The sequence below is a fragment of the Lissotriton vulgaris genome, chromosome 4_1, assembly GCF_964263255.1.
Source record: "Lissotriton vulgaris chromosome 4_1, aLisVul1.2, whole genome shotgun sequence".
Classification (NCBI taxonomy): Eukaryota; Metazoa; Chordata; class Amphibia; order Caudata; family Salamandridae; genus Lissotriton; species Lissotriton vulgaris.
The window spans coordinates 2,054,220,041-2,054,232,322 of NC_141691.1; positions in this window are offsets into that span (position 1 = coordinate 2,054,220,041).

The window sequence follows — 12,282 nt, forward strand, 5'->3', positions numbered from 1 at the left end:
TTAGCCTCTGCGGCGTCTGTATTCCAAAGGGTTATGCAGAATATGTTGAAGAATGTAGAAGGCGTTCTCGCTTTTCAGGATGAGGTGTTGATCTATGCTAAAGATGAAGAGACACATGAAAACATTATCAGGAAGGTTTTAAAGTTATTCAGGAAAAATGGGGTTGTACTGAAGACTGAGAAGTGAAAGTTTGCATGTAATGAGATAGAGTATCTTGGTCACCTGTTATCTCAAGAAGGCATCAAGCCAAGGCAGGGCTTGATTGATGCAATCTTGAATGCACCTGTCCCCAAGGACAAGACCGGAGTCAAATCACTTTTGGGGTTGTTGGAATACTATTCAAGGTTTGTGCCCAGCTATGCATCCATGGTTAGACCCATTAGTAATTTGCTTAAAGCCTCTACCAAGTTTTCATGGTCAACAGAATGTGATCGTGCTTTTGTGGAAGTGAAGGATGCTCTAATGATAAGTGATGCACTTACACCATTTGATCCAGAGCTACCATGTTTCATAACCGTAGATGCCAGCAAAGTTGGTTTAGGAGCAATCCTAACACAAAGGTCTGGTAATCAAGAGTACATGGTTGCGTTTGCTTCTAGGGTTCTTAGAAGTGCTGAAATTCAATATTCTGTTATTGAAAAAGAATTATTAGCCTGTCTCTGGGGCCATTGATAAGGTATCGTCCTTATGTTTGGGGTAGACACTTTCATTTAGTGACCGATCACAAGCCACTCGTTTCGATGTTGTCCTCTGGTCCAAGTAAGTGTTGTACACCTAGGATACTAGGATGGTCAGTAAGCTACTCAAGTATCAATTTAAAATCTCACACATTGCTGGTAGTACGAACACAATGGATGATTTTTTATCACAGTTTCCTCAAAGTGGTGACCTTGGTGAAGGTACAAGCTTTCAAGACTTAAATGATGAGGATGAGGAAGATTTTTTTGTAGCATCAATAGATATTCCTATCTTGGCGGTTGGGTCTGAGGACGATTGGAGAGCATCTCTTGGAAAAGACAGAGTTTTACAGGAAGTTTATACGTTTGTCAAAAATGGTTGGCCCAAAAAGAGGTCTTTGTCCTCTGAATTACAACCGTACTGGAAGGTGGAATCAGAGATTTCGATTGAGGATTGTTTGGTTATGAGATGTGATAAGTTAATTCCACCTCATTCTCTTAGGCCTACCATTGTCAAGGAGGCTCATGATGGTCATTTAGGGATTTCGCTTACCACACAACGAGTGCGTCAAGATTTTTGGTAGCCCAGTATTGACAATGAGATCAAGACGATTATTGAAAATTGTCCGCTGTGTAGTTCTTCAGAAAAAACACTTAAGGTTACTGTTCCACCTTTATCTCCTATTGAATGTCCATCTAGACCATGGGTCAAAGTAGGTGTTGATATCATAGGTCCCTATGAAGTCTTACCTCTTGGAATGAAGTTTGTTTTGGTTTTGATGGACTATACTTTCAAGTGGCCGGAGGTTAAGGTTGTCAGAGAAGCTAGTTCTTCTAGTGTTATCAATTTTCTTAAAGATGTGTTTTTGAGGGATGGGTTTCCACAGTTTCTTGTTTCAGACAATGGGACACAGTTCTTGAGCAAGGAATTTCAAACCTTTCTTAAAACCAGTGGGGTCAAACACCTTAAAAACTCACTTTATTATCCACAGACCAATGGTCTGGTGGAGAGAATGAACAGAGTCATGGGTGATTGTGTCAAGTGGGCAGTTAAAGGCAGGCATGATGTTTTTGCATCTCTTGAAAGCATGCTGTGGTTCTACAGAACCACCCCCCATTCATCCACTAAGGTGTCTCCTTTCGAAGTTTTGAGGGGAAGGAAAGCAAATACAAGTTTTCGACCTGGATGGATGTCCAAGTGGTTTGACCCTCTGGTTAATATTGAATCACTTTTAGAAACAGTTAAGGCGAACTCTGAAGTCACACAAGAGAAGGAAAAAATGGTTTGACGAGAAAAAGGGTGTTAAGATGGTTACTTTGTGTGTTGGTGATTTTGTTAAAATTAGAAGTCCTGTACATACGAAGAAAGGAAAGTGTAAATTTAGTGAACCCATTAAGGTTACAAGAATTGGTAATAACGCTGTGCAAGTAGAAGGTGGTTGTTGGTGGAATCTTTCTAAAGTAGTTAAAACAAAACATTGTTCTGTCTCTGGTAATCAGAATACAAGAGGACAGGGTGTTAACATGGATTCTTCCCTTCCACACAGGAGGAAAAGCAATAGAATTTCAATCACTCCTCGAAGATTTCGTGAGTAAATGTTACCTTACCCAAGAGAACGTTTTTGTTATAATTAAAGGGAAAAAAATGTCATGTGTTTATAATAATTTTCATACTATGTTCATCAGTTGTATCTTTTTTTTTTTTTTTTATTTTTTAAAACCTTTATTGAAATCAGAACACACAGCTATTCAGCCTGACATCCCGGAGGCAAGGCAGCAGGAATAAAAGGAGAGAAGTAGTGTCAAACAATTGAGACATAATCGTCGAAGGTTGATTTTATATTAAATGAATACAACAACAAAGCGCCCGCGGGCGCGAAAGTGGCAGTGTGAATAGTGTGACGCTGGGTGTCAGGGATGGGTAGGGAAATGAGGCAGGGAAACGCGTATCAAGGATAGGTTGCAGAATGGGAAGGAGGCGGGAGGGGGAAGGTGACAGGAGAATATAGTACAATAGAGCTCAGTTGGCGTCACAGGCTAGGGAGAAGCATTGTCATGCTGGCTGATTGGTTCAGGCGGTAAGCACACATCCCCCCTATATTCATTCCATGCTCCCCAAATTTTAGTCCAAGTTCGAGGTCTCCCTCTGGCCACATAGACTGTCTTCTCCCTGAACATGCACCAGTCCATGTTGGCCTTCCACTGTACCAGCAGGGGGGCCTCGGCCGCACCCCATCTCTGGGCTATGTCCCTCTTAGCTACCATGTTCCCAAGGGTAACCCACCTAGTCTGCGCAACGTTGTGGTCGGAAGGCTCCCATACGTTCAGAAGGCATCGACGGGCCTCAGCGTGGGCAGCCACGCCAGTCACCTCTTCCATAACGCGGTGCATTCTTCTCCAGTAGGAGGCGATCACCGGGCAGTCCCAAAGGATGTGCAGAAAAGTGGCAGGAGCTCCACAGCCCCTGCGACAGAGACCGTCAGGCGAGAAACCCATGTGCATCAATCGGGGCCCTGTCATATACACCCGGTGCAAGATCTTAAATTGCACGAGGCGAAGACGAGAAGAAATGGCAACCTCCTTAGGAGAGGAAACTGCGCTCTGCCAATCCTCATCGTCCAATTCAAGGCCATCCACCACCCACTGGTCTCTCAAACTAAGGAGGAGGTCCGTGCGTGCATTGATTAGTTTTTTATAAGAGAGTGAGATTGCGCTGTCCGGCATGTGCCCATCTAGTATCCTGTCTTCCAGTGGGGAACTCTCGGGAATGACGCCGTCCGGCGGAGAGGCCGAAAGCAGCGCATGTCGCAGCTGAGCGTAGCGAAAAAACTCCGTCGTGCCCAGCTGGTATTCGGTTTGTAACTGGGGGAAGGTCTTGATCGAGCCCTTGGAGAGCATATCGTCAACCCTGCTGATGCCGATAAGGTCCCACCTATCAAATCCCTTGGTGTGCCATAGTCTACCCAGGATGTCGGAGTCAAAGAGGGGAGTGAACCTCGTGAGTCTGCTCTGCCACCCTTGTGCCTTATTAACCGCCCGCCAAGTGCGGACCGCCGTACGGGTGGGGCCCGTCAACCGTCGGTCAAAAGACTTCGAGTATAGGGCCCGATAATAGTTACCATCGCCCATCAGCCATCTATCCATGGCATAGCCGGGGCTCTCCACTGGGCCATAGAAGCCGTGGTTGAGGGCAGCTAGTTGCGAAGACCAATAGTAACGGCGCACATCTGGGAGGGCGATGCCCCCATCGTACCAGGGGAGTGTGAGTTTGTGAAAGGCAACGCGGGGTCGACCCTCCCAGAGGAGGGTCCGGAGAAGGCCTTCAAGATCACGAAAGTAGCGCGCCGGGACCGGGTCCTGAGCGTTTTGGAGCGCGTATAGGAACCTGGGCAGGGCCATCATCTTGAATAGAGCGGCACGGCCAAGGAGGGAGAGTGGCAGTTTACGCCAGCTGTCCACATCACGCCGTAACCGCTGAAGAGGAGGAAGCAGGTTGTTGTCATGCCTCAACTTGGGATTACCAGAGATGTAAATGCCCAGGTACTTGAAGCCGCGCGTGGCAATCTGAATACCGCAGCCTCTGGGGAGACGCGGAGTATCCCCCTTGAGGACATATAGGGAGGACTTGGCCCAGTTGATAATCAGGCCAGAGTACCGCCCAAAAAGTCTGATAACATCACAGGCCACAATGAGGGACCTGCAGGGGGAAGTCAGATAAAGCAGTATATCATCGGCATACAGGGAGACCCTGTCTTCAAAGCCAGGGGCCCATGTAATGCCTCGCAGGTCAGGATGCGCACGCAATAAAGCTGCAAGTGGTTCAAGGGCCAAGGCAAACAAAAGGGGGGACAGGGGGCAACCCTGTCTAGTACCCCGACGTAGGGGAAATGGCGCCGAGAGGCGACCGTTGACCGTGACATTGGCCATCGGGTCCGCATACAAGAGCTTCACCCAGCTCACAAAGACAGGCCCGAACCCGAGTTTGGTCAGCACTGCCCAGAGGTACGGCCATTCGAGCGAGTCGAAGGCCATAGTGGCGTCAAGAGACGCTAGGACAGCCGGCTCTTCGAGAGTGTGGGCCCTGGCCATGACACCATGGAGGCGACGCAAGTTAAGGGCAGTGTTTCGGTGGGGGATGAATCCCGACTGGTCGGGGTGCACGAGGTCGCTAATGACGCCAATCAAGCGGTTGGCAAGCAGCTTGGCGAGGACCTTGGGCTCCACGTTAAGGAGAGAGATAGGACGGTACGATCGACAGACGTCCCGTGGCTTACCCTCCTTGTGGATGACCACGATGGTAGCTAGTCGTTGATCTAGGGGGAGAGAGCCTCTCTCAAAGGACTCCAAGAACATTCTACGGAGGTGCGGGGAGATCGCGTCCGAACGGATTTTGTACAGTTCCACCGGTATGCCATTAGGCCCGGAGGCCTTTCCGGTCCTTAGGGAGCGGATCGCAAGGTCAATCTCTTCGGCGGTGATGTCTCTATCCAAGTCCTCTCTCTCTTCCTCGGAAAGGCAGGGCAGGTCAATATCCGAGAGGAAGGCCGATGAGTCCGCCTCCGAAAAGTCAGAGGCAGACTCATAGACCCCCTGAAAGTAGCCAGCGAATGAGTCAACGATAGCGCTAGGATCCGTAAGGACCACACCGTCGTCCCCGACGAGTTCGGGTACCACACGGCTGGCCATCTCCCTTCTGTCTAGCCAAGCCAACAACTTCCCGGCCTTATCGCCCACATCGTAAATGCGGCCTCGCTGTTCCTTGGCCAGGACGAGAGCGGCATTAGTGGCCAGGGCGTGGTACTCCGCTTGTTTCAGCGAAAGGGTATGGAGGACAGAGGGGTCCGGTTCGGGCCCCAGCTGGGCCTCGAGTCGCAGTACTTCCTGCTCGACAACCAGCATGTCAGAATCCCTAGTCCGGCGGGTCTCAGCGATGAGCGCCTGGGCCTCGCCACGGAGCACCGTCTTGAAGGCTTCCCAGAGTGCAACGGCCGACCTCACCGAGCCCACGTTCTCGGAGAAGTAAAGATCAATGGCTTTGGCCAGGAGGGAGCGGGTTTTGAAATTCCGGAAATACCACGGATTGATCACTGCCGGTCGTTCCGACAGGACCACCCCAAAGTCAAAGGAGACCCATAACGGGGAGTGATCGGAAATGCCCCGCGCCAGAAAGCGGGCTTCGGAAACGGCCAGTGCGTCCGAAGCCAATGTGAGGACATAGTCGATGCGCGAAAGACTCCCGTGTGCACCCGATAGGAAGGAAAATTGACGGAGCGTGGGATGCAGAAGTCGCCACCCGTCCACCAGCCCCATGGACTCAAGGAAGGATGGCAGCCACATCTGCGGGCTACGTAGGTCGCGGGGCGGTTGGCGATCAAGCAGACCGGAGCAAACTGAATTAAAGTCACCCCCCACTATCAGACGGCCAGCCGGCATAGACAAGATGGCACCACCAAGGTCATGAAAAGTACTAGATTGGAGCCCCGGGGGGACATACACAGAAAACAACGTGAGGGAACGCCCTTCCCATCTACCAGCTATGGCGGCGTACCGCCCCCTATCATCAATCAAAGTGGTCTCTATCTCCAGGGGAAGGGACGCTCGCACGAGAATGCCCGCCCCCCGGGAGCCGGAAGAGAACCCCGAGTATGCCACCATTTTATATCCCTTACGATTCAGAGCTTTACAAGCGTTGCCCACCAAGTGTGTCTCCTGAAGAAGGACAATATCTGGCATATGCCGTTTAATCAGTTGTATCACCACCCCTCTCTTGATTCGGTCACCCAACCCGTTAACATTCCAACTGAGAATTCTTAACATCCTACCCCCCATCCCTCCACTGCCCGCCCCACCCAAAGCCCAAAGACACCCGCATCAAAAACAGTTCAGGAGCACCAATGTCCCATTGCCACACAAGAGAAAGAAAGGAAAAAACAACACAAATCATAACTGTACCCAACAAACCCCCCACCCTGCACCCCTGCATTAGACTAAAAAGCCCCCCCAACCAGCAGTGTGCCTGTCGCCCCATTAACTACTCTACAAAAGACCCAGAGGAGTAAGGAATCCCTGTGAAATCGCCCCGCCACCCACCATGTAAATGAAGGAGAGAATATTAAGTAACAAAACACCAGTCCGGCGGTCATTCGAGGCAGGGGTAGCATCAGCTCCTAGTTCATTCTTGCCGCTCCGCTCCGCCCGAGGCGCCTCCAACTTCATCCTCTTGCTCATCACGCGCCGGCGAAACAGTGTCCAGCCATTCACTGACATTTTCAGGATAGTCAAAAAAGAGGGCACGTCCCTTGTGTTCAACACGGAGCTTCGCAGGGAACATCATGGAGTACTTGAGACCCATGTCTCTGAGGCGTCTCTTCACCCCCGCGTAGCTCAGTCGCTGACGCTGTACCAGCCTGGTGAAGTCCGGGTAGAAGTGCACCTCCGCATTTTGGTAGTGAAGTGGTCCATGCGATCTGGATGCTTGGAGGATCGCGTCTCGGTCTCTGAAGTTGAGGAGGCGCGCCACAATCGGTCGCGGCGACGCTCCCGTTTTAGGTGGGCCCCCTGGTACACGGTGGGCACGCTCCACTGAGAAAAAATTGCTCAGTCCAGAGGGCGCCAAATGAGTCTTAACCAAGTCCTCCACAAACAGGTCAGCTGCGTCATTCTCTGACCCCTCCGGTACCCCTACTATGCGGACGTTCTGCCGCCTGGCTCGCCCCTCAAAGTCCTCCAGCCGCCTTGAGAATAGATCAGCAGTCGACCGCAGATTGCGGACCTCAGTCTGTAGCTCGGAGACGTCCGAGGTCAGGCTGGCGGTCTTGATGTCGAGGGTCTTCACACGCTCGTTGGTCTTGCCCAAGTCGGCCCTAATGAGGGTGATATCAATAGCCATGGAGTCCACTTTATGAGACAGGGTCTCGTGCTGCTGCTGCATGTCGGCACGGAGGCTAGTAATGGCACCCATGATGTCCACGAGGGTGGGATCCGATCCATCCGGCGGGCTAGTCGATGGGGTCCCTTTAGAGACGGCCCCAGATGCAGGTGGCGACTTGAGACTCACATATCGCTCCATGCGATTGTTCTGTGTTTGCGACTTGCCCCGACCACCTTTATTCGATGCCCTGTCCGGATCACCTCTGCCCGCCATGATGGGTACGTGAGAACAAAGGCAAGGTGGCAGCAGTTCTGGGTCCACAGCCGAGAGGCAGACGGATCAAGAAATCAAGACCAGGTAGACGAGGGCTTAAGCAGGAGCGCAGTGTCTTCACCAACGAAGGCGGCAGGCGGGCACTACGCAGTCCGATCGTACGAAGTGACGAAGTCCGGAGGGACAATGGCACCGTCACGGAGCGGAGTTCAGCTCGACGTAACTTTGCTCAGGAGCCACCGATTCGGAAGCCGATTGCTGTCCCCGCCTCAGTAGGCCACCAGCATTACAATTCCACCAACGTGGACCAGGATTTCATGCAGGATAGTTGCGGTGGATCGGACGGTCCACGGAGCTCCGAGCTTACGCGGCCATCTTGGTCGCCCGCGAAGCTCCTCCCCATCAGTTGTATCTTGTTCAATATTCCTTTTGTAGATCATGTTCATGCTATGCTTTTTATTTTCTTTCAGGTTTTTTTTGTTTTTGTGAAGAAAGGGAGGTATGTTATATTCTAGGTTTCATGTTATGTAACCTTCAGCTATATTCTATGTGGTGTAACTTTAACTAGACACCTGGTTACAGCTGTCACTCAGCTGCCTCTGTATTTATGATGTCACTGCATCTTGTCCATTGTGGAATGTTATGATTCAATGCTGGGGGCCAACGGACTGGGACGGATGTGACCTGCAGATGATGAGCTGTGTAGTCTTTGTACAATTAAACTCAATTTGTTATTTAATCCTGTTTCCTGAGATTACTACATACTCTATACAAGTATACTCTCTATTAATCAACTAGTCACTCTCTACTAACTATTAATCACTGCTAATACTCTCTAATACTCTCTAATGCTTACCTATTGCCATTGTAAATGACAATACCATATATTTATCGGTTTAAAAAAAAAACAATAAATGAAAAAAATTACATTTTCAATGTCAATAGCTCTAACTTTAACAAAGACGAGACCATTGCTTCGTAAATGCTTGTTTATAATATTGAAGATTGTTGACTGGTCTAAAAGTTCTAGTCCGCAAACACCCCCAATGTCGATCAGGTGTCAAAGATCAGTTGAAAACAATAGGATCACAAGTTTTGTATTGTGACCTGGCTTATAATGTATCCAAAAGATTGTCCTCGACAACTTGGTGGAGCTGTTAAAAAGACATGTTTTCCCTATGAACCCTGCACTGACTAACATTGGATTTAAAGTTCCCTTCAAAGCCCTTATGATTGTAAACACAATCTTACATCACCTCTGTCCTGCCTTTCTAACCTTCAAATAAACCTTTTGCTCCACCAATTAGTTTTTACTTACTGGGCCAAGAGCTAGAACAGCTACATAGGTGACACGTCCTTCTCCATTGTAGCTGCCAAATTGTGGAACTCTCTCCCAGCTGCCATTCGTTGAGAACCCATTTTAATTCAATTATTACATTCAGGAAACCCTGTCTTTTTACCCAATAACTTTTATTTCTTATTTTTTAGGCTACTCCCATCACCGGCTTCAGTGCCTAGAAGCTCAAGCGTATCTGCACTTTACAAATGAATATAGCACAGCATAACATCTGTTTTATCTATAGACCTGTACCAATGAAAGTGAGAAAGCAAAGGTAAAACAGAAGACCATGTAGGCTACGTATATCAAAAAAATGGGGAATCGGAAGGCTGAATATTTCACTGTTCAATATATGTCATCAACTCTACCCAAACCATATGCTTTATACAATATGGTGTGTATTCTACAATTTCAATTCATTTCTAGAAGAAGTATGTGGTTTGTCTTTTAGCATAACATAAATTATTAGTTTCCTCTTCAAACAAACAAAGCAGATCTTTGTTGAACTGCCATGGCTATGTGCAATCTGATAAGTCACTGTGCAACAAACAGCTGGAGGAGTTTTGCACACATGTGTGGGATCCAGGGACTACACCCGTTTGCAGACGTGAAATGAACTGGTAAAAAGTATTCCTAGAACTTCAGAAGTAATGCAATCAACACCAGGGCCCCCTTCTCCGGATCACAGTGCACAGCCAAGGCTGCAAGGTCCAAGGGGGGCGAGCCCCCACTGGGCATGCACTGATGGTCAGAGTGTGGAGCTCAGTCTCTTGACTCCTTCAGTGCTTGACCATGTCTGTGAGGCCCAAGGGTGGGAGCCTTCCTCTGGAGTTCCCATTGATGGTGCAGTGTTGGGGGGCCCACAGGGCGGTCCTGCCGCACCTCCACCCTCACCCACACTGTCCCTAGGGCTCTGCAGCTTGTACTGCAGCCAACTTTCCATTATTACTTCACAGGACACTTCTCGTTTTCCGCTTTACCAAGAAAATATTTATATGGGGGTAACCACAAATTATAGCTGAGTTCATTGTGGGGTTTTCATCTCATTACATCATATCCTAAATCAGGCCCCTAATTTCTTTAACAGATAAAGCATGTGGCACTGAGGAAAGGGTATGTGTCTTGAAGCAGGCAGTCCAGTGTTGCAATCTTGTTACTCCCACTGAACACATTGTTCGACCTTGTTCTCCCTTGGCCATTCTCTCATAATCCACCATTTTCTCAGAGGCTGACTGGCCACTATCTTGATGTAAGGATTTTAGGGTGGGAGCATGTTCATTTTGGGCTGTTCCAATCTTAACTTTTATAGGGCTCCTTTTTAGCACCTCTAATTGCAAACATTTTCATAATGTTGCATGTGTAGGTTCCCTGCTGCAAGTCCTCCCTCCCAGGTACCATTGGTAACAAATGTTGACCCCTCCCAATTCTGTACAGTGGTTGTTCCCAGAGTACATTTTAAGACATCCTACTGGGCTGAGCAGCTCTGGTCTTCCGAGGTGGCATCTTTGTTTTAAATCTTCTGTTGATTAGCCTGCAGGAGCTTACTGGAGGATGCAAGGCAAACATAACAAGTAAGGGACAATCCTGCACCCTACCCTGGACTTTACAGCTCTGGACCCGGACTGCGATGCTCATGCGAGTGGCGGTGCAAGGGTACCGGGGTACGCTAGTACATGGACCTCTTTTTCGTCGTTCATCCACTGGCTAGACAGTAGAATACAGCCATAATTTGAGTACATTGGGCCTCTAGCGCCTCCTGGCTTCAGTGGCACTACACCTGCTGCACCTCTAGATGCGCCTCTGAGAGGGGCCTCGAGCCCTGGGCCACCCAGCTGTGCTGTGAGGCATAAGGAACGGTTCTCCCTCGTTTAGGCATCACAGCAGGGGACCATGGCTGAGAGGCCCAGGGGAGGGAGCCAGGGGCATATAAATGCTTCAATGGGCCTTTGTGCAAGCAAGGCAAACTGTTGCTCACCGGCCCCTTTCACCTCGTCCCCAGCCACTGAGTGCACTAACATACATGTTTTATCAAGAGGAGGGAAGAGGAATAACTGTCCTATCAGTTCCCCAGGACTAGGCAAATTTAATCAAGAATGGATAGGACACTTGTAACCACTTTGCCAAGAGATAGATGTTGAAAAACCCTCATAAACGTCGTGTTGTTCGAGAAGCGGTATATCTTGTTCTCCGCCCCACACTGACGTTATGGCAACAGTCATAGGGTTTGACAACTAGTATCTTGCCAGCCTCACCCGAGGTAATCTCTGGTGTATCGTGGCAGTATCCAGAGATCTGCAAAGTTGTTTTACCCCACTGAAAGGTAAAGATAAAATAGTCTCCAGACGACTAACTACTCTTTATTCATGTCGCTGGACAACTAAATAAAAGATTATTGGGTATGCTCTGAGGATAATTAGGAGTCCTTGGCATATCACTTTAAACAGAAAACGTCAACATGTTTCTGCTCCCTTGGCCCGTAGGTCTAGGAGCATTCGTCAGGACATATAAACAAACAAACAGGGTTTAAAAATTAGTATCACTATTTGTGACATCAATGGGTTATCTCAACTTAATAGTCTTACCCACTATGGTTCAAGAGGGTCACCTGAAAGGATGAAAAAAGGGGAGGGGGTAACTTGTGGCACATTAACAAATTCTTGTTAATAGTAGTGGTCAAACATACATTGTGTTTTCAAAAAACATAACTCAATTTGAGAAATTTAAGGAAAATTTCAAGGAAACATTCAATAATGGAGACATACCCAATAATCTTTTATTTAGTTGTCCAGCGACATGAATAAAGAGTAGTTAGTCGTCTGGAGACTATTTTATCTTTACCTTTCAGTGGGGTAAAACAACTTTGCAGATCTCTGGATACTGCCACGATACACCAGAGATTGCTTCGGGTGAGGCTGGCAAGATACTAGTTGTCAAACCCTATGACTGTTGCCATAACGTCAGTGTGGGGCGGAGAACAAGATATACCGCTTCTCGAACAACACGACGTTTATGAGGGTTTTTCAACATCTATCTCTTGGCAAAGTGGTTACAAGTGTCCTATCCATTCTTGATTAAATTTGCACTAACTTACAGCCACAATTTGGAGGAATTGGGCCTATAAT